Source organism: Trachypithecus francoisi, unplaced genomic scaffold (genome assembly GCF_009764315.1).
Source record: "Trachypithecus francoisi isolate TF-2019V2 unplaced genomic scaffold, Tfra_2.0 Lachesis_group3, whole genome shotgun sequence".
Classification (NCBI taxonomy): Eukaryota; Metazoa; Chordata; class Mammalia; order Primates; family Cercopithecidae; genus Trachypithecus; species Trachypithecus francoisi.
This window is the reverse complement of record NW_022681468.1, coordinates 57988596-58013352: the sequence shown is the minus strand read 5'-3', so window position 1 is coordinate 58013352 and position 24757 is coordinate 57988596.

Genomic DNA, 24757 nt, shown 5'->3' with positions numbered 1-24757 from the left:
CCTCCTTGCAGTATAAAGTGCTTTCTACCTCTCAGTTACACCACATGTCCCTATGGAAACACTTCACTATCATTCAAACTCAAGGTCATATTTTACCTTCTGTATTACATCTTTCCTAGTTATTTCTTATTGATGTCTAAACCTTAAGAATTCCATTGCAATAGCAGCTTTGTGCCATAAAATTCTGTGCTAATTATACAAAGTTATGCATTATCTATATCTGTTAGTCACATTTCACCACCAAGACTGTAAACTCCTTGATCAGCACCAAGTCATTACTTTGTAAAAAATGTTCAAATACATCAAGCACAGTACTAGCAAATAACTGGTGCTTCATAATAGCTTTGATTAACACAGTGTATACTTTGAATCTATGAAAGGAAAAAATAAATGTTATACAAATGCTGTATGGTCAAAATATAGGTGTGAGCACATAAACACGTTGACTTCTAAAATAGATGATGTATCATGAAATTAAATAACAAAAAGTTCCCAAGCTGACATATAATGACTAAAAATGTATGTAATAATACATTGTGCATGTTTCTTAGACTCACCTTACTAATTTTTGCCATTTTAAATGGCATACACATAGAAATACTTATTTTTAATCTATAGGGTCCTTTTTTAAAAACTGCTTTCTAGGAATGTCTTTAGATGATAAATAAATGAAAAATAAAAAGCTATTTGAACAATTACAGAGGACTTGTCAATTTCCCTTTTGTAGGAAAACACACACACACACACACACACACACACACTTCACAAAGCAAAGCAGCCTCACTCGCCCCCTGCAGCTGCAGAAGTGAGAAGGCAAAACACTGCCCTACTTTGCAGTCCTTGGGCCTCAGGGTGAAAAAAGTGGGGAGGGATTTCCCAGAAAGCTGTGAATAAAAACTGTTGCCAGAGTCAAGTACTTTAAAATCCCTAAGGGTAGAGGATTCTAACGTAATTCCCTAAAATACATACAAACAACATTTTAAGCATAGAGCCAAAGGACTTTAAAAGGATAGCAAGAGAGAAGCCATTTAACTATTTAGTGGTGAATGTCTTGACTCTCAGACAGAAACAATGTAGGCTGGCTCCTTGAATATGCTCATAGGAGTAGAGAGTCTACCTCTACTCTTAGTGGTGCCCCCTCCGTAATCCGGAGAGCTTCAGCATTTGAGATGTCGATCACTCTCAATTTAAAACTGTCCCTAAAGGCAAATACAGATTAAATATGAGAGGCTTAATCCTCCCTGTTGAAAATAAGGAAATAAAATTTGTCTATCTTTTTCTTGAAGTATTTTCTTTAGAAAAGTTTTTAGTTCTTCCTCTTCTCTTTGAAATATATGCAACTCTTAAAAGATAATAAGCCAGCTCTACAACCCTGGAATGTCTTTCTCAAAGACTAGGGAAGTAACTTTTTAAAATGGAATCATCAAGGAAGATAGATAGTGTCTCTGTCTCCCAGTTTCTAAGGAATAGTAGGAGTCTAACTTTGGCTCGTGCCTCTCTCCAAAACAACCTTCAGTCATAAAGATACATTTGTTTTTTTTTGGATAAAGCATGCATAAGACAATATGCATGGTCATCCCAATTACCAAATGAAGTTAGGATGAACTGTGTGTGACAAATGACACTGTCAAGTTGTCTTACTTGAGAACTAGCTACTGTTTATCTTGGGAACATGTAAGCAATGAGTTATACCTGCTCATGTGGACACATAAAGGGTGATTTCTTTCTGTCTTTGCAATCTCTTTGGTGGATTTCTGTGATGCACATTACATTCCAGTTTAATGCTTATTCAATAATTAAACTGGTTTCTTTCTCCTTTACTTTTGTGGGAAAGGCTTTCCGGTTTGGGAGATTTTGTTTCTAATTTTATTTCCCTAACATCTGCTCCTGGTTTCCGGGACACCAGTTTCTCCTGGATTTTTTCCTATTTCGCTATCTGTTTCTTCTTCATCTCCTTGGCTGAATTCTTTTCCTACCACAGAATGGATCAAATTTTTCAAGGTCTGATCTTTTTTCTATTTTTCCAATCCTTATCCTGGCTGTTTCCACTCCTACCATCTCCTGTCTAGCCAGCCCTTGCATACTTTACAATGTAACACACTAGACTAGAGACATAGCATGTTACTTTTGATTCTATGCTTTTAAGGTGCTGGAATCATATTCTCCATTCTCCTTGGCAGACACATAATACCCCTCCTCCGGTATGATCCTCTGTGAAGCTTTTCTGGACCAAACTCTGGTAACACTTCTTCCTTCCTTTTAGTGCAAACTCTGCTGTGATTTCATGCTGTCCTAGCAGCTTTTTGATTGTGACTGCCTACACTGTAGATTTGCCGAAGGGAGAAAATGCACAAATCTGCTCCAGAATTCCTGCTCATGTGACAGTGATTTCTCATTATAAATAGGGTGGCATTGTTTTGCCATGGCTTTTAGGAATCTGTTTCTGTGAATAGACAAGTGTGAAACTGCCTTTAAGAAACGGGATGATCCATTCAGAGTTATTTCTGAGGTCTGAGACAGTGAAAGTCAGACTCAATATAATGGCAGCCATTAGCACTCTGTGGATGCCAGCTAGTTGGCCTTCCCTGGTCATATGTCAACCTCATCTCACTTTGGACATCTGTTTAAATTGTATTTTTTCGTGTCACAGGTATGCATATAAATATAACACACTAATTAAGACAATTCATGTATCTCATCTTGGTTTTGTCAATTATTAAATGTCAGGTTTGATTTTGATCATCTCTAAAAGTCATTCTCACAGTAAAATACATGAATTTGAAAATGCTTTTCTAATTTTCAATGTCAACACCAGCAACTACAAGAAACACACAGCTATATCTGATCAGTGTGAGACATTTCGTTTTCTCTTTGGTGAGCTTTGGTGCCTATAAACCCCCTTCAATATAAGTATCTCAAAGATTTGATCTAAGCAATTTAGAAGTATTAATTAAACTGAAATCTCTTTATGTTAATTATTTTCATATGCATCACTCAAACAAAGAGAGGGCCAAAGGAGACCACTTTTGGCATGCTGTGAGGCAAAGCTGTGCACATCCCTGTAATTCTGTCTGTAAGAAGGTGACCTTAAATTAAGTTCACTTTTATCTTATCAAATTTTCAGAATTTCAAACTTTTAACACTTAGATCTCCTGAAGAGTGCATCAAGGCCGGGCGCGGTGGCTCAAGCCTGTAATCCCAGCACTTTGGGAGGCCGAGACGGGCGGATCACGAGGTCAGGAGATCGAGACCATCCTGGCTAACATGGTGAAACCCCGTCTCTACTAAAATATACAAAAAATTAGCCGGGCGAGGTGGCGGGCGCCTGCAGTCCCAGCTACTCGGGAGGCTGAGGCAGGAGAATGGCGTAAACCCGGGAGGCGGAGCTTGCAGTGAGCTGAGATCCGGCCACAGCACTCCAGCCTGGGCGACAGAGCGAGACTCCGTCTCAAAAAAAAAAAAAAAAAAAAAAGAGTGCATCAAATAGAGGGTGTATGTAAATAACTGAGTGAATAATGAATGTACAAGTAAGTAAATAAATAGATAAATACATCGTTTAAGGTGAGGCTGAGGCAAGGAAAAAGGCATAGTTAATTATTGAAGTCAAAGGGGCAAAGACAAAAATGAAGCTTAGAAATCATTAACTTGTATCATTTCATGAAGCAAATGATCCAGCATTTAAAGTGATGGGAAACTGTCGCCATGGCATATTGAAATAAAAGATCTAGTTTTGCTGATGTCTCATGACCCACATCAAAATGTCCCACATAAAAATTTTGACCCACATAAAATGTTTATTATAATACAGACTCATGCAAGTAGGCCTTTGAGTCCTAGCCAGAGTTCAAGAAAAATCTATGTTTATTCCACAAATATCTTTGAGTGGAAGATACAATGACAAACAAAATAAATATAGACTTTGCCTTCAGCAAGCAGGAGAACTTTTAGGGTAAACAGTCCAGAGAGACCTTACTGAGCTGCACATATCCTGTGATGTTTCCGCAACCTTGTCAGGAAGCAAGGCTTTGCTGTCATCTGCTAGGAACAGATGAGGAGCTGCTTTACATGGCAATGTGGCTTAGCCTACATTCCCACTTATACTTACTGTCCAGAGGTAGACATATTTTTAAACAAAAATAAATAAATAAGAAAAATACCTGTTGAATGAGATTTCTTAATTTAAACATTAAACATCTAAGTCTGTTATTCCCTAAATGGAAATAAGGATCACATTTAGAGTAAAGAAAAAGCTCGGAAGTTGGGAATAATGTAAATTTGAGCATCTCATTACTTTTATTTCTTCATGAGCCAAGGACATTCTGGAGGGAAATATTAGATCAGACCAGTATTTTTTTCACAAGCTTTTGCAGCTAAAAAAGAAAGTAATCTTCTAAACTAAAAATCTTAAAAACTAAAGTGTTTGTTAGATGAACCTTGAATTGCTGGTAACCAAAGAAACCAGATAATTAAAATAATAATAATAATAGAAGGGATGCAAATAGCTTGCTGTGTCAAAAATCTTTGTTATCTGGAGACTGACAGGCTTGAGAAATTAAACAACTTTATAGTTACTTTAATTGAGGAATCTAAAGCATTCATTTATTTCACACCCATGAGAATCTGTGTACTTACTGCGGCAAAATAACTTACTTCTAAATATACTGCTTTATATTAAAACCAGAATCCCTATTTATTTCAGGATTTTTTTTTTTTTTCAAACTTTTCTTCAATCTTGGGAAAAGTTTAAAGTTTTTAAATTGCGATTATTTTAAAATATAAAAATATAATTACACATTTAATGCATGAATATATTTGCCAAGTCAAAATTAAAATACCACAGATAACAGCTATTTCTTTTAAATTGTGGGTATATGGGGGAAGAGAAAAGTGGATTTATAATCAGCAGAAGCTAATTTCCCATCACCTTAAGCTTAAGGCCCCTTATTTGCACAGTCTGTTTCCAGGGACCTGCCTCTGGTTTTTGATTTGTTATTTCATATTCTATTCATTTAGAAGCCCTTCCTTCTCCCTTCAATATTTAAAAGCTTCAAAGGCCAATGAAATCTGAATGTGATATTGATAATCAGGTAACATTCTACATCGATATGATCACCAGCTATTTTTCCATCTTTCAATAGTAAGAAAATCTTGTGACTTGTGCCTGTACAGGAAATGAGGAAATGTATTTGTGACTTGACTAATCATACTGGCTTACCAGGAACCAAAGATTTTCTTGGAAAACCTTGTATTTTGACTACAAATATAAACGAACATTTGGTACCAAACCAGGACAACTGGTCACTGGAAGTTTGGGTTGGACAGTGGCTTAGTCAGAAGAAGGAGGACAATTAAGTTCGTTTAGTTATGTTCTCAAAATGCAAAATTGCTTGTGAACCTGCATTTTCTGTCCCCCTTTTCGCCCCCTATGAAATGACAATGCAAGTTTATCACTTCCACCGTCATGAATATAAATCATCACAATAAAAAATATTTTTATAATAAAAATGCTATGCATTTGTTAGCATGTGGCATTCCTCTAATTGCTTTTTTATCTATGCATTCATTTGAACTTTTAAACTATCCACAAAAGAATAATATTTTCACTTAATAAAATAAAAGAACTAAGCCACTGAGGTTTTGCATAAACAACTTAAGGAGACATAACTTTTTAAGCCTGGACCAGAACCAAAGCTTCTTGATTTAGAACACAATAAATCAGTAAGAAGGTATATGTAACCTAGTGTAGAAGATCCTAGACTCCAAATATTTACCAGCAAGAAACCATCTTAAAGTTAACTTCAACTGTGATAGCAATTTAACCATATCAGAAAGAGTATCATATAAGAGTGGCTATTTGATTTTATCTGAAAAAAAAAAAAAAAAAGGTCTTAAGTTTAAACAAGCCAGAGAGGCTACTATATTGCTTTTTGAATACAGTATACGGAATACTAAATACTAAATTTAGTATTAGATTATGAATACTAAAAACTGTTTTGAACACTAAAACAGAATACAAAGAAGACTTAATGCTTCTCTTTATACATGCTAGTATGCATGCCTTTCTATTTTTAGTTACTGGGTCTCTTTAAAATTGTAACAGTTTAATTTGAGAATTTCATAACTATGTAACTATTAAAATGTGTGGATTTATTCACATGATTAAATGTAAAGTGTCAAATTAGAACAAAAATATATTATGATCATGAATTATTCTCAAAACCACAATTATCAGAAAGTTTTAAAATGAGTAATTTTTGACAACAAATATAAAGTTACGTATTAAAGATTTAAAACTATGTCCAGCTAAGCGTGGCGACTCATCCCTGTAATCCCAGCAATCTGGGAGGCTGAGGTGGGAAGATTACCTGAGGGAAGGAGTTCAAGACCAATTTGGTCAACGTAGTGAGATCCCGTCTCTGCAAAAAAGTTTAAAAAATTATCAGGGAGTGGGGCCTCATGCCTGTGGTCCCAGTTACTCAGGAGGCTGAGGCAGGAGGATAGTTTGAGCCCAGGAGTTCGAGGCTGCAGTGAGCTATAATGGTGTCACTTCATTCCAGCCTGGATGACAAAGAGTGAAAACCCAGCTCGAAAAACAGAAACAAAAAAACTATTTCTGATATGCTTAGACTTTCATATATTGCAACATAAATATTACACCTAAACAAATTAGAATCCTAATTTTAAAAAGAAAAAAGTTTGATGCAGAATAAAAAGAACACTTCAACAGTTTATACCAGTTTTGAAAATAAGTTCACAATATGTAGTCATAAGCCAGAGTATTGATGTTTATCTACTTCCCCATAGTGTTCTTCTCAGAATAAAAAAATATGATCAGTCACATTATAATATATATATCCACATATAATATTTGGTCTTTAATATACTTAAATTTTGACTTTATGGCAAGTGACATACATAACATTAAACGTATTGGAAAGCAGTAATTTTTAAAATATTAGCCTAAAGTAAATACCTAGTGATTGGAAAATCATGTTATTCAATACGAACTTGATTTTTGAGAGTTACAATGAAAACTATAAGACAATTAAAAATGTGCATGATGATCCCCAGAAAAAAACATGACTGAATTACAGACAATGACGATATTAATAATTATTATATACTGTCAGACAAAAATATTCATTTAGTAGGTTTTTCTTAATAAAATATGAGTTGAGAATGAATTCACACATAATTATAATTTTTAAATCATGTTCATATATAAAAACAGTATAGTCACCATTTTGTTTAACTTTGTTACAGTGCTCAGAATGTTTACATATGTGTTAAGTTAGAAAATAAGTAAAGGACCGTTTTTCTTTTAACTAGCAATTTATGCCACAGGTTCTCATTTTTACTTTCATGTGTAGTAAGCATGAAAAACAAAAAGTAAGCCCGAAGTCTGGATATTTTCTGATAGTAAGAGAATCTATGTGTTTCATAAATGTTGGAATGGGTGAAAGTGAAGAGAAATAGTAGACTGTGCACTAATAGTCATGAGGCGAGTGCACAAATCAATTTCCAATAACAAACTTAGCCTGAAACTTAAAGTGAACAAACAGACTTTTCCTAATAAACATATTTTCAAAGTTGAGGAGTTTTAATTTTTTTCTGTTCTACTTTATGTATTACAGAAGGCTTTCATTATTATAGTCACATTTGTACTTCTAGACTCTTATATGTATTCTCTGATAAAACAATTAACTCAAGATGGATTAAAAGCTTAAATGTAAGACCTAAAACCATAAAAACCCTAGAAGAAAACCTAGGCAATACCATTCAGGACATAGACACGGGCAAAGATTTCATGACTAAAACACCAAAAGCAATGGCAACAAAAGTCAAAATTGCCAAATGGGATCTAATTAAACTAAAGAGTTTCTGCACAACAAAAAAAACTGTCTTCAGAGTGAACAGGCAACCTACAGAAGAATAGGAGAAAATGTTTGCAATCTATCTATCTGACAAAGGGTTAATATCCAGAATCTACAAAGAACTTATATAAATTTACAAGAAAAAAACAATCCCATCAAAATGTGGGTGAAGGATATGAAGACACTTCGCAAAAGAAGACATTTATGTGGCCAACAAATATATGAAAAAAAGCTCGGCTGGGTGCAGTGGCTCACACCTGTAATCCCAGCACTTTAGGAGGCTAAGGAGGGTAGATCACGAGGTCAGGAGATCGAGACCAACCAGGCTAACACGGTGAAACCCCATCTCTACTAAAAATACAAAAAAAAAAAAAAAAAAAGCTCATCATCACTGCCCAAATAGAAAAATGCAAATCAAAACCACAAAGAGATACCATCTCACGCCAGTTAGAATAGCGATCATTAAAAAGTCAGGAAACAGCAGATGCTAGAAAGGATGTGGAGAAATAGGAATGCTTTTACACTGTTGGTGGGAGTGTTAATTAGTTCAACCATTGTGGAAGATGGTGTGGCGATTCCTCAAGGATTTAGAACCAAAAATACCATTTGACCCAGCAATCCCATTGCTGGGTATACCCCAAATGATTATAAATCGTTCTGCTATAAAGACACATGCACACGTATGTTTACTGCAGCACTGTTCACAATAGCAAAGACTTGGAACCAACGGAAATGCCCATCAATGATAGACTGGATAAAGAAAATGTGGCAATTATTCACCATGGAATACTATGCAGTCATAAAAAATGATGAGTTCATGTCCTTTGCAGGGACATGGATGAAGCTGGAAACCATCATTCTCAGCAAAATAACACAGGTGCAGAAAACCAAACACCACATGTTCTCACTCATAAGTGGGAGTTGAACAACGAGAACACACGGACACAGGGAGGGGAACATCACACACTGGAGCCCATCGGGGTGGGGGCTAGGGGAGAGATAGCATTAGGAGAAATACCTAATGTAGATGACGGGTTGATGGGTGCAGCAAACCGCCATGGCACGTGTATACCTACATAACAAACCTGCATGTTCTGCACATGTATCCCAGAACTTAAATTATAATATTAAAAAAAGATAACCAAAAAAAAAGAAACACCCAAAAAACTAAGACCTAACATTGAATTATGATGGAAGAATTACCTAGGAAATTTTCAAAAGCCAAAATAAAAGAAAGAAGTGTAAGCAAATCTGGACGTTTTCTTTTCTTTATAGATCAATAGATAAGTATCTTTATAAACAGATCATCTCTATAAATATAAATTACATGAGCACATATATGAATACATGCAAACACAGAGATATTTATATACAAATACATGTAAACACACACACAGAGATATTTCAAAAAGAAATGCTATATAATTGTATTCTGGATACAAGGAGGTAACTTCAGGGGCTGGTTGAAGAGACCCAGATTAAGAGAGGTTAATACAGAGAACGTAAAGTTCTCATTACCAAGTGCATTTGCCTCACCTTTTTAGATACCTCAAGAATTAGAAACAGCTGGTGACTAACAATTATATAGCACTTACTATGTACCAGGCACTGTCTTCAGCACTTTCATATATTTTCATTTTATCCTCACAACATCCCTTTGAGAATGGAACCATTATTAACCTAATTTTACAGAAGATAAATTGAGGCACCATAAAATAAAATGACACTGCTGAGGTCACATGATTGGTATCTGGTCCAGGTATCAAACCCACAGTGGTTGGGCTTCAGAGTCTACCAAGACACTATATGGCTCTTCAATTAACTGCCTGAGCCCACATTTTCCATGATAAAGAACTATAGCTTAAATATAGTATGCCCAGGTTACTTATAACTCAAAAAATACTCAAGTATAGAAATCAATACTATTTTGAGAGTTACAATTTCATCTGCATTAATTCTCTCAAGAGTCTTGTAGGAAGTAGCACTGAGCCAGGCAGACCTGGGTCCCTAGTGTAACTCTACTAACTTTTGCCTGTGAGAGTTTAGGCAAGTGTTTTAATCATCTTCCATCTCATTTTATACTTCACGGTATGAAGAAAAAACTATTTTTTGGAGAGGTTGTTATGGGGATTATAGAAACTATATATACATTTTCTGGTATTTGATGAGGATTTTATAAATATAGCTATTATTAAACTATCATTATTATTTCCAGCTACATATGAGAAAATCAATGATGAGACAGGGTAAAGGATTTTTCTACGGTACACAACGTTTAAGTAGTAGAGGTATGACTTCAACTCAGGTTATATGGTGCTGTATTTAATGCAATTTAGTGTATTTCAGGGCACCACCCTGCTTTTAAAATTCCCTAATATGTAGCACAAACTTCATCTTTTCAGTTATTTCTCTTAGTTCTTTATATTCATATCACCTTTTCTTGATTTTAAATTTCTACGTAGTAAAAAGTTTGTAAGATACAATTTCGTATTTAACTATTTCTAGCATTGTAATTGTTGCTTCTTCAAAAACATTTCAAATTGCCTAAGGACAGACTAATTGATATATGCACAACTCTATCTACCTGTACCTGTGTACTCAATAAGTAACTTTGCTTGATTTCATTATAGAACAAACCTTACTCTTTCAACAAATACTTAGGGTCTAATTGTATTCATTTGATGAGCCCTCTGCCTCTCTAGATTATTTCCTCTCCAGCCAAGAAAGAAAACCACATTTTTGGTAGAAATTTTGGTATTGAAAGATACTTGCAAATGTCCTAGGCAACAAATAAGGGAATGTACAGAAGAGAAATGTCAAAGATAAGACAGAAGAAAGAAGGAAGCATCTATCTTAAAGAAGCATACCGCAACACCACAACAAAAGAAAAAAGGAGCAGGAACAGGAAGAGGAATGGGTTTGACATTGAAATTCATTGTGCCCAATCACTTGAATATAAGAAGATAAAGGACCCACAGAAATTGCAAAATGGGAAAAGCAGGTACAGAAACTGGAAATAGGAAATATCTATTTGCATAGTTGGAAGAGAGAATGAGGAATAATTGTCCAACATCTGCTTCTGTATTCTCAAAATAACTAGCTACTGCTGCTTCATTATCCTAGAAGAAGATTTATTTCAATCTCTTCAGAAACCTCAGAAGACCTTTAATATGATTGAATTAGATTCTAAAACACCCTGCATAGCATGGCATGGCATTGTGTTTTAACTCTAAGGAGCACACATAACACATTTATAGGTGCTAGAGCAGACTGAACAAATGCGTATAAGAATAAAGTGAAGTGCCCAGCAAACACTGAATGCTGAATAATTGATTTTTTAAAGATTTTATAAAGAGTTTACAAAAACTCAGGAAACAAATTATGTCTGTTTTTTTGTAAAAAAACAAAATGCTGTATAACAATGCATGGTAATTATCAAATTTAGGATATAAAAATAACAAGCTCTAGGATTTTAGAGGAAAGAAAAGTCACCATGGGTCAGCTGATGTGGTCAGAGAAGGTATCCGTAAAGAGGATCCAAGTACACACTGAGAGTGTGGCACTGAGAATATGTAATTAAGCAGTGACACGTAAAAGGCTTACATATGGCATAAGAATAGCACTTACCTCCAATTTACTTCCCTTTTTCCCCTGACAATGTTCTTCCAGTTTGAATGCATAATGTTCTGGCAAAAATAACCTTGTTGACAGAGCAATCATAAACAGAAAAAAAATGCAGAACATTTAAAAGTATATATTTATTATGAGAAAATATACTGCAGCACTCATATTCCTGTACTATGATTTTTCTTGTTTCCTTCACAATTTAATGTCAAAATCTTTATTCTTCAGTGTGTACACTCATGGTCCCAAGCTGTCAAAGGTGACATTTAATTTGAATTCTCTCTCAAACTCACACAACTGTACATTCAATGTTTAATTCCCTTCTTTTTATGACTATTATTTTTTCTTTATTGTTTTCTGCAACTTATCTTCCTTTACTTACTATTTATACAGAATAAACGTTTTGACTGTTCTCTCTATCCCCTTATACTTACACATTTGTATCTGTCTCTGAATTAAAATCTACCAGTTATATTTGTTTAGCTAATATTAAAATATACTTTGTAGGACTGGTATCAGTGACACCAACAACGAACAAAACACTGGAAGAAAAACAACATATAAGCTTTAAAACCCTTAGTGGTAGGAGGCTGAGGCAGGAGAATCGCTTGAACCCAGGAGGTGTAGGTTGCAGTGAGCCGAGATCATGCCACTGCACTCCAGCCTACATGACAAAGCAAGACTCCATCTCGAAACAAAAAAACAAACAAACAAAAAAACCCTTAGTGGTAAGGCATTTTTTTTTTTTCTGTATGTCCCCAGTACTGTTCTGGGTGCTTCATTTGTCTACTTAACAGTAGAATCTCAATAAAAAACACATAAAATAGATAAATTAACAACCAAAAGCAATAATCACACAATTGCTCATCATTATTTTTGTTCATCTATTTAGTTTATCATTAATTCTTACCTCCATTTATTTCAACAGGCATTATAGGGATAAAAAAATAGAACGGAATTCCAGCCTTGAAAACAGTAAAAGTCTCTTTAGGGAAGATGACAGGAACATGTATAATTAAAATAGACATTGAAAGCTTAGAATGCCTTAAGATTAAGATTCCAAGCTATTACATGGGAAATAAGGGGAGGGGGATAGCAAACCATGTTTTGTTCTGCTTGCCAGAAAAGGGCGATAATGTAGCTTAATTATGCACAACCAGCATGATCAACTTTAGAAATGAGGTACTCACCAAAATGCTTAAATTTTTTACCAACAAATTCTGTTATAGTTTGGTTATGTTTGCACATCAACATTGAATAATGAATAAATGAAATAAAACTGTGGGTTTGGGTGATGATCTGTTTAGTACTAGGCTACCTGGCAGCAAATTACTGGCCAACCCATAGCCTATAGCTGTTGTGTGATCCTGTCTATCCACTCAATCAGATCAATTCACCCAGAAGTCTAAGTTGCATCTTCTGGGGCCAGGTCTGCAGCACATTCTAAGCTGCATCTTCTGGGGCCATATTTCCCGCATAATCACCTGAAAGCTCTCTTAAGTAAACCCCATGCCAGCCAATGTCATTGCACAGTTTTGCTGATTAAATTAAGTGATAAATTATGATGTCCACTGAGTGGTAAGATTGCTTTATTGTGAAGTAGAATTAATACAGTCATTCTCGAAGCGTTGACAGATGAGAGACAGTAAATAATCAATAGTAAAATGCCTCGTGACAAGTAATGCTCTGTCTTTAGCACATGGGGCCTAAAAGTACGAAATTCCATTTTGTGGTCAAAAGTTAACACAAGCGTGTAGTTTATCAGTGTCTATCTTACGTGGGCTAGGAGAAATACTTAAGACCTTCATGATTTGTTTCTCATTCACTAAATTAAATTTTGCTCAATGCCTGTATTTGCAGCTCTCTGTAGGTAGTATTAGCACGTCTTTAAAAGGCATTAAAAGTGGAATTTAAAACCTCGAGGAGCTTTGGGAAGACAGGAGAATGTTACATTGGCAAACTAAGTGGTACTGTTACTACTATGTTTCCTCAAACCTTATTTAGGAAACTCAAAGACTAATGACTGGTGTATGCTAGGGTAGAAACCCCAGAGACAAAAAAAAAAAGAGAGAGAGAGAAAAGGAGAAAAGAAAAGCCGTGAGTCTCTAACAGAGTCTTATTTGCTACAATCAGAGGCTAAACTTGTCCTCAGGTGCCACATTTGCAGCTCACTAAGGAATACATTATCTTTCCAATGAAATGCTATAAATGATACAGAAGTTCCATTTCTAGCCTGCAAAGCATGTGTATTTTATAATGTTGCTGGAACAATGTAGAAAAGGTAGTGGAAGAAGAGAATGTAAAAGAAGAAAAGAGAAGGCAGAACATAAACTGTTCTCCTTTAAAAATGTGTTTTTTTAAATTTTTGCATTTGTATAGCATTATGTAGTTCACAAAATACCATATGCACGTATGTGTCATCTTTGCCCTAAAATTTGCATGGAATAGGGAAATTATAACTGAGGAGACTGGAACACACACACACACACACACACACACACAGACACACAACATTAACATTAAAAATGTACCCATTAAGTATTATAATTTTTCAAAATCCTTCTCTTCTGTTCCATTCACAAAGAGTCTGTAGTCCTGTGAAGGACTATTCCCTCCTCATCTATGCTGTGAATTCTCCACCTTTTCATCTCCTTAGGCATTTGGCACCATCACTTAACTCTGTTCCGTATATAATTTCTCCCTCTTGACTTTTCTTGTTTCTCTCAACACAAAAGCATTAAGATCTCTCCCATGTTAAAAACAGCAGTCTTTCTCCCCACACTGTCTCTCTCTAACGTCCATGCTGAGTGGCCTTCTTTTCCTCTTATTCCTAGTCACCACTTGCCATTTCCAGCAGCATTCACTAGCAACCTATCAACTTAGTCTCATTTTCCCCAATCCTATAAAAGTGCTCTTGTTAAGTCCCAGATGTCCTACCTGCTCATTCAACTGGGCATTTTCTTTTCTGAACCAAATTAACATCTCTGCTGCATTTGACACTGTCATCCTCCTTAAAAATCTTCTTATTTGCCATTCTGGAATCTGGAAATCAGATTTTTTCCTCTTGTCCATTCCTTATCAGTCTTCTTTGTAAACTCCCCTTTTATGCTGTCTAGATGAATGTTGGATTATCACATTCACGGTCAATATTGCAGTCTTCTTGTATTTTTCCCTCTCTTTTCTCCCCCTGCAATGAACTGATCACCAGGTACTATGCATTGAACTGACACATCACATGCAAATGCCAATCTCCTCTCTCCATCCCCACTGCCATTGTCTCAACTTGTATCCTCTCCCTCTATTACTTGAATGACTCTTAGTTTGCTAACAGTTCTTCCTGCTGTTTCTCACCATTTCCATGCTCATCACCATTACCAGTTCAAATTGAGTTTGAATTTGCGTCCTTTAGCTTTCCATAATGATGGTGTTCAGGACATGCTATGCCAAAATACAGCACCTTAGCATTTGAGAAAACAGCAAAAAAAAGGAAGGTCTCCTGAATTTTCTTTTGTTCTCCCCTGAAACAGGCCATAAAAAATTATCTGATTTTCCTCTGAAGCTCACTCTATATCCAGAGAAAAGGGACGTCCTTATCTCTGAAGACACAAGGACTCAGAGATGTATCTAAAAAGTGGACTTTCCTAAGGCCTCCCTGATAGAACATATCCTCCTTGTCTCACCATACAGCTGCACAATTGTCCAGTCTTCATCAAACTCAGCATAAAAATACCTGTTTCCCTATTTCTTTGGGTCTTTATTTCTGAAGGCTCCTGTATCACATAAAGTTTATATTAAATAAATTTGCATGTTTTTCTCCTGTTAAATCTTTATTTTGTTATAGAGAGTTGTCAGCCATGAACATAGCAATGGATGAGAAAAGAAATTTCTTCTATAATACCAACTTTTTTTTTTTTTTTAAAGACAGGATCTCACTCTGTCATCCAGGCTGTAGTACAGTGGTACAATCTCATCTCACTGCAACCTCCAACTCCTGGGGTCAAGTGATTCTCGAGCCTCAGCCTCCCGAGTAGCTGGGATTACAGGCGTGCACCACCATGCCCAGCTAATTTTTGTATTTTTAGTAGAGATGGGGTTTCACCATGTTGGCCAGGCTGGTCTCGAACTTCTGACCTCAAGTGATCTGCCTGCCTTGGGCTCCCAAAGTGTTGGGATTATAGGCGTGAGCCACAGCAACAGGCCAATACCAAGCTTAAAAAAACAAAATTGAGACAGGGTCTCACTCTGTTGCCCAAGCTGGAGAGCAGTGATGGGATCATGGCTCACAGGAACCTCAAACTCCTGGGCTCCAGTGATTCTCTTACCTCAGTCTTCTAAGAAGTTGAGACTATAGGTGTGCACCACCACATATGGCTAAGTTTTTACTTTTTGTGGAGATGGGGGTCTCGCTATGTTGCCCAGGTTGGTCTCAAACTCCTGGGCTCAAGGAATCCTCCCGCCTTGGCCTCCCAAACTGCTGGGATTACAGGTGTGAGTTACCATGCCCAGCCTACCTATCATTTTTAAGCTATAATAGGATTGTTGGTTTATTTGCCTTATTTTGAGGGATTGATTATGACAGATATCTTTTAAGTATTTGAAGACAGTTTCTCATCTTACCCTTAAATGAATCTTAGATTGTCTGTTTGTGTCATAAAGTCTTTACCCATGAAAACAATGATGAAAAACTGCAGCTCAGTTTCAATAAATATTAAAAGTAATATATAAGTTTTAGAGTCTGAAATAATGAATGATGTTTACAGCAATAATTAATCTTTGCTTTCTAAACAATATCTCAAAAAGTATTTTCTTCTATGTATTTCTTGTCTAATAAATACATGTATTATGCTTATGTAAAAATGATTAATAACAAGAATGACTCAATGCGGCTTTATCAAAAGTACAAAGTAATTAATTAAAATCATTTTTAAATCAAGAAACTATAATGTGCCCTTCATCTTACAGTTCTTAATTGAATTTCTAAATAAAATTTAAGCCATGCCCTCGTTTTATGTTTTTCACTTGGCTTTCTGCTGATGAATATAAACTCTGATGTATTACCGCTAGAGTGTACCATTCTGTCATATATATAAATTCCACAAAGTCTTCAGCCATGAAAAAGATGGTTACATGGTGCTTTTTAAAATGTCTGAGAATTAATCATTCATTTCTCTTCCTTGACATATCTTTTATGTTTTGCCTGTTTCTCGAAGATAAGGGGAGTAGTAATGTTAAGCAACGTTACTATTCCTCACTGGTGGAAAAAAACGAAACTATCAGTCCCCAAACAAAGCTACGCACTTGACTTTGAAGGTGCAATACTTTGTCCAATTTCAGTCTTTCCCAAATACCTTTCTTGAATTATGAAATGCAAAATCACTTTGACAGATACAGCTTCTATTTTTAGAATCTGTGCCTTTGTCACATAATTTTGCATAATCTTCCAAGCACTTGGGGCATGAAGGCAATAAGAGGGAGATTTAAAGTGCTTGACTTGCTACAGTATAAATGACACATGAAGCAATCATATAAATTTAATCAAAAGATTTACCTCTACAAAGAACATTTCTAAAACATTATTTATGTTCATGCATGACTCAACAGTGTAAGCAGCACCTGTACGGTTAATATTTGAATAGAAAAGAAACAACTGAAAACCTTAAGGATTATTTGAGTTTAAGCTTTTCAATCATTTTCAGTATAACTAAAATATTCCTATAAAGTATAAATGTCTAAACCTAGGTAATGGTCCAGAGAAACGAAAATTAATTGATCTCTTTATGTGGAAATACAAACAAGTAGTTTAATTCAAGAAAGGAGTTGTTCCTAGTTGTAAGAATTAACATACATAAAAGTTTATACTCTCATACTGCTGGTAGAAGTGCAAATAAGATTTCATTTTGGAAAAAAATTTGGAAATAATTTTCAATAAAACTAATAAAATTTACCAGTTAAGTCAGAAATCTGTCCCAGGGAGATAATCACAAACTTTCTATGTAATTAAGTAGTTCATTCCAGCATCCTTTAAAATGACAAAATTATAAAAACAATAAAAATTTCTGAAATTATGACAAGTGTTTATTAAATATAGTATAAGTGATTGACAATATGGTAACTATTTACTTAATTATGGTACAAATTTAGCATGCTTTATTAAGCAGGCACTAAAATAGCAGATTTGGAAACAAAATAAAAGTCTGAGGAGCAGAATTTACCAGGGAAGGGTTGGGATAAAGAGAGAAAACATGACATATTCTAGTATTCACATCCTATTACTTTTCTCTTCTTCCAGGGATAAATCAGAAAGAATAGACGGAAAGAGACATGAAATATTTAAAGTAGTAATTGGCTTATTTCCTCTTCATTTCTCTATTCTTTGGACTTAATGGCTGCTGATAGATATAGGTATGGTTCAATGAGTCAGTCTTTCATCCTACGTTGAACATAATATTTATTCTTCCATAATGATTTAAATAATTTCCTCTTCAATATTAAAGCACTGCAACCTTACTGAAGAGAATTATAAAGTTTTGTAAAGTTAGAAAGAACATAAAAATCATATACAACCTCACTCACTAGGGACTGCCCCTCACTGTTTGACAACTTGATGCTTTTTCTTAGTTATGTGATGTACGAATACAGAAATATGTACCATGTTATGTACAGTATGAACTTTTATTCATTTTTTCATTTAATATATTATGATCATTTTCTCATTTCTTAAAAGTTATAATATTATTTGTAAAATACAATCCATTCCCTTACCAAAACATTATGTAGGTTGTTTCCAGTTTCTTCTAAGGTTGCAATGAAGAGATGTATATATTAATTTTGGCCCAAGTTTCTGTTTCGTTAGGCATGATTTCTCCATTGTGCATTATAGGCTAAAACCTAAGAGCTAATTTAAGATTCTAGTGTATTTGGTTTTTTTTTGTTTTGTTTCACTTTCCAAAATGCAGCAGTTTATACTCCCAGTTTCATTTGTACAATGAAATATATGTCCATTTCATTGCACCCTAATCAACACTCAGTATAATCATATACAAATTATTTACTACTTTTCAAGCTTAAAATGGACTCTTTTGTTTTATTTTCAATCATTTTATTAATAATGCAATAATCATTATTTTTATTAGATATCTTACTTTGGATTCTGTTTGCTTATTCATATATTTTGCCTTTATTCAACTGGAATCCTTGTGAGTTCTTTATAGAATTCCATGATATCTTCAAATGTCACCAAAAGTAGCAATTTATATCCATGAAAATATAGTTCTTAATTTGCCCTTTGGCTTTTAGTATATGTTCTCATATTGTGTGTTCTTAGAGAAGGATATGGGAATGCATTTATGTAATTAGATTTAACCTAAGATATACATTCAAAGTAAGGTTAGAATTTCCACGTTAATTATTTTTTTCTGATTCATTCTTAATCAACAGTGCAATACCTTAATATTATAGTGAAAATGAGAGTTATTTGTTTATTCATTCCTGTCTTTAATACTATATATTGAGCAGCCCCTGGCTAAAAAGGCCTCCTTCAGACACCAAATACATCAGTTACACAAAAGAGGTGCAGATTCTTGACTGCAGGAATCTTTCTTACATTCTAATAGGGAGAGATAGACAACAAATAACACATGTAGTAGGCAGAATAATGATTCCCCAAAGATGTCCCTACCCTAATCCCTAAAACCTGTGACTATTGTCTTCCATGGCACAAGGAAATTTGTAGATATAATTAATGTTGTGAGTCTCAGGGAGATTATTCTTTTTTTTTTTTTTCTTAACGGCATCTTGCTCTGTTACCAGGCTGGAGTGTAGTGGCACAATCTTAGCTCACTGCAACCTCCACCTCTCGGGTTCAAGTGATTCTCCTGCCTCAGCCTCCTGAGTAGCTGGGACTACAGCGGTGCGCCACCACGCACAACTAATTTTTGTACTTTTAGTACAGATGGGGTTTCACCATGTTGGCCAGGATGGTCTCGATCTCTTGACCTTGTGATCCACCCGCCTCAGCCTCCCGAAGTGTTGGGATTACAGGCGTGAGCCACTGCACCCAGCCGAGGTTATTCTTATATGCATGGTAGACTCAATCTAATCATATGATCTTTTAAAAGTAGACAACTGTCTCTCGCTGGAATTGTGAAGGAGGTGAGGCATAGGGGGAAATCAGAGACAGCTTATGCCTAAGAAGGATTTAATGAGCAATTGCTGGCTCTGAGATGTAGGGATCCAGATGCAATAACTGGCGAAAGGACTGTCAGCGCTAAGGAGGGCCACCAGCCGGAAATCAGCAAGGACAATGAAACCTCCACAAAGTTTTATCAACACTCTGAATATGCTTGGAAGTCTATTCTTCTCTGAGCTGCCTCTATATTTGTGTAATTTGTCCTCAGATAAGTAGAAAACTAATTCAAAATGCAAAATAATTAAATTAGATAATATTAGGAGATATTATTAAGTGCTTTTTAAAAAAGTAAAATTAGTGTAAGGTTAGAGGGGTCAGGAATGCCTGCTTGAGGAGACTGAGCAGATGGAGGATTAAATAGGATGGACAGATTGGGACTCTTATCAAGAAGGTAATATTTGAGAAAAGACATGATGGAGGTAAGAATGTTGGCCAGGTGGACATATGAAAGAAGTCTTTTCAGGCAAAGAGACCTGAGAGATGAAAGACTCCAAAGTAAGACTGGCATCTCTGAAGTATAGCAAGAAGCCCTGTGTGTCTGGAGTGGATTGGTGGATTGGTGGAAGAGGGAATGTGGTGATAAAACCAGAAAGGTTTAACCAGCAAGATTCTTTTTCCAGGTAGCCACCATGGCATTCCTAGATGGCTTCACTTAATTATCATAAACATATCACACTATTATCAAACATTCATCACACTGGTCTGAAATCACATGTTTACTCTTTCTCTCCTTCTAGACTGCAAATTGAACTCTAAGAAAAGCCACTGTGTATTTTAAGGTGAGCCTAATAAAAAGCTACATGCTGCCATCCCTATTTCTTATCAGTACTGTAGGTACAGTTCAGTTTTCTAAGAAGAGTTATCTTTTATGACACAGCAGAGGTCCTTCAGGCCACTTCCCTCAGAAGCTGTATCACTTCAAACCACCCAGATGACACGTAGAGGTGAAAGTCACGTTGATATTATTTTGATTTTTTTAAGAAAGAAAACCTCACGAATATAGTATAATCATCAGTAGAAAGACAGTCAATTTGGAATATTGCTTCTTGGGTTTTAATTTACGTTCCCCCTTTTGTGGGTTGGAGCATTCTAAAGAAACAGTGTGGACCAATCCAATAAGAAAAACGTGAGCAGTGACACCATGTTCACATATCACTGAGGAGTAAAGTGCAAAAACTTCAAAGTCTGTGAAGGATGTGTGATAACTGATTTCTGCTCCATAATAAGCAACAGGCTATGAGATTCATTTTGTTTCAAAAACTTTTTAAAATTGGTCCACATACTAACAATAGTCAACTAACATTTGTTGTCTTCAGACAGGAAGCTTGTTAGGATCAGAGCAAAGACCATTTTGCATTCTAATCACTGGTTAGAAGACATGCCTATAAGTTAATCTTTGGCACTAAAGGCTTTAACCATTTAGTACCAAGAGAAGCATACTTAACCTGGAGTGAGGCTTGTGTCTTGTAGTTTACTTAAGAGGATGATCAAATACGGGAATGTAAGTGAGAGAAAAATGAAGTAGTGATAACTTCGTTTTCCTATCTTGGAAAATTTTAACAAGCATGTTAAAGCTCATTTAAGGAAACCAGGAAATCATTTATATCCTTTCCTTTCATTTTTATAGTACTAATTGGATCCCAGTATTTGCCAGTTTTCTTGTTGTTTTTACATACTTGTGGTTTACCTCCTCACTCTTCTTAAAGTTTGTCTTTGTAACAAACTTATAACCAGTGATTTCGGACAATAAATGACATAGCGACCATAATCACTTACGTAAAAGAGATATTTGAGATATACTTCTAGTTTTGAACATGTAAATGAATCAAATGCATGACTGAAGAGAGAGAGAAAAAATACACCATTTCACAGAACAACCACTTTTGAAAGCTTATTATTCTAAAATAACTGCAAAATGTCCACATTCCTAATTTTTCTTTGTAAATCAGCCTGTTGCTTTTGCCATAAGTTCTCTCTAAAGTAAACTTGATAAATATTTTATGCTCAAAAAAATTGGTCTAATATCAAATTTACTTTTTTACTGATTGAATTAACAAGTATTTATAAAGTATCTACTATTCATCAACCACTCTGCTAGTTATTAAAAATAAAAGACGTCTAAGATTTTTATTAAAAAATAAAAGATGTCTAAGACACAGACATTTGAGACTCTCAAATACTTTTCTAATTCAACTTTAGTCTGTTGAATAGGCTTTCAATCCTGGATTAAATCTGTATCTTCTAGGGCTTGAAAGTTCACCATAATGTGCTTGGCAGGCCACTGGCTTAGTGTAGGAGAATTAATCTGATATATATATAGAATTACCTATAGACAGGTACATCACAGTTTATGAGGGAGGAAAAGTATATCTCTTCTGCAAATGGAAGTAATCAGAAAAGGATGATTTGTAGGTTGCAAAAAGAAAGGCAAGATAATATGAATTGATCCCCCTATAATTATAATAGGAATGGCATAAACGTCCTTTTTTTTTCCATCCAGTGTGAAGAAGTTAGTGTTTAGACAGCAATAAGAAAAAACTCCCAAGCTTTCAGAGTACACTACAGGGTATAATATTAAAAGGAGAAAATATAACTAAGGCATGTATATAAGTGGCTAATGTAGTCGGGTTGGAACATTCTAGAATGTCCTCAAACTCTGGACAAATTATCATGACTAGAACTAAGGCCATTTACGTCACTGTCCAGATAAGGAGACTGTAGCCAAACTTTGCATTCCCTTAAATAATTAAGTATAAGCTTGCCCATACTTTTGCTCTCAATTATTTAAATTTTATTACATCACTGGGACCATAACAGTTGGCCTTGGGAAACAAAAAAACTACAACCATAAGATGAAAAAGTTATATAGGACCAGAAGATAGGAAAATAAAGCATATGGAAATGAAAAATGTTAACTGGCAGTAGGCGCATGAAGGAGCACATAAGCAAAATGTTAGCATTAACCTATGTGTAAAGCAGGCAGATCACAGCCATCTGCTCTACTGGTCTGTCAAATTCACAAATTGTGCTTATCAATGCATATTCTAGAAAGGATCATCAGGCATCCTTTCCTATATTGGAACAAGAGCCCTGGCCATATTAGATCATTTCATATAATCCCAAAGACCCGTAAGATTTCCTGTGGAGTGCTATGTGCCAGATACTGTTGCGATTATTAACTATTCACAAAGATACTGAAAAGTAGGCACTCTTACTAGAAGTATTACCATCTTACAAATTGGGAATCAAAATCACAGTTAAGAAGCTTGTCTAAAGTCTCATAGTCAGTAACCCAGTGAATTCTAGCACCCATTTAGTTTGGTAATATTTTTTGGAAAGAAGAAGGAAAGTGTAGTCATCAAAACACTCACAACTGTCTTCAGTTTTCCTAATATAAAATGTCTGTCAATCTTCATGGGAAAGGAGAAGAATGAATAATGTGAGGCAACAAACAAACAAACAAACAAAAAACCTTAAGACAAGAACTTAAGACAGGAAACTCTTTAGACAATTATTTAGAAGAAAAACAAAACAGAAATTTAAAAAAATTATTTCCTTTTTTTTTTTTTTCCCAAGAGATACGGTCTCATTCAGTCACCCAAGCTAGAGTGCAGTTGTGATCACAGCTCACTGTAGCTTCCAACTTCTCCTGGGCTCAAGTGATCCTCCCTCCTCAGTCCCCCTAGTAGATGGGAATACAGGTGCATGCCACAACACCCAATGTTTTTAATTTTTGTAGAGATGAAGTCTCACTATTTTGCCCAGGTGGGTCTCGAAATCCTGGCTTCAAGCAATCTTGTAGCCTTGGACTCCCAGTGTTGGGATTACAGGCATAAGCTACTGTGTCCTGCTGAAAATATTTCAAGTTGCAAAAATACTTTTGAAATGATGTAGATTACAGAAAACGTATAAATTCTGTGACAAAATAAATTATTTTGACAGTAGATTTACAGAAGGAGGGAGAGACTGGAATGAAAGAAATGCTCCAGGCTATCATCAGCATTAGCCTCATTTCCTCAGGAAAGAGCCTCAAGGTTTTCAGATGCTATTGATGTACACACACAAACCACATGATGCCCATGCAGTTTCAAGGTGAGATTCTGAGAAAAGGGCCTTTGAGCTAAATAGTTTTGCATTCATCCTTAATCAGAAGTCAAAGATTTTAATCCATGCTCTAATTGAAGGCTGAACATATTATAAATAAAGCAAACGGATGTAGCTCAGAAATTTATTAATGTGCTTTTTTTTTTTTGAGACGGAGTTTCGCTCTGTTGCCCAGGCTGGAATGCAGTGGCCGGATCTCAGCTCACTGCAAGCTCCCCCTCCTGGGTTTACGTCATTCTCCTGCCTCAGCCTCCTGAGTAGCTGGGACTACAGGCGTCCGCCACCTCGCCCGGCTAGTTTTTTGTATTTTTTAGTAGACACGGGGTTTCACTGGGTTAGCCAGGATGGTCTCTATCTCCTGACCTCATGATCCGCCCATCTCGGCCTCCCAAAGTGCTGGGATTACAGGCTTGAGCCACCGCGCCCAGCCCAGAACCATTTTTAGTCTAGAAAAGTCTATGATGCTAAACCTTTTAATTCCATGTGAATAAAATCATTCCATCAGGCCAATTAACATTTGGGCCATATTTCAGTATTTCAAACTGATATTAAACCTGGCCTATCACTACTGAATATCTATAAAAGGACAAAAGTTTTTACCAGGCTGCAAAATATTTGACTGGAAGTAAACATTAGACACCAAGGAAAGCACATGCTTTAATTACTGGTATATAGGCTGGAACCTGTGCTTGGTTAATTGCTGAAGTTAAGAGCATGTCCTTTAATAAAATGAAACCAAGAAAATTACTAAGTCTCTACTATGTCTCATGCATTGCATTAGGTGTTTGAGTTTCTAAAAATGGATCTCTGTTTTCAAGGGGAAGGGCAGTGGGAAAGAAATAAATAACACGAAAAAGGGGAATAAAAAAGTAACTAAAGGCATTGCCTGGGTCTTCAAGAATCCTGTAAGGGAATAATTTCAAATCTTTTCTTGCTAAATAATTGGAAAGAGTCAAACACAGATTAC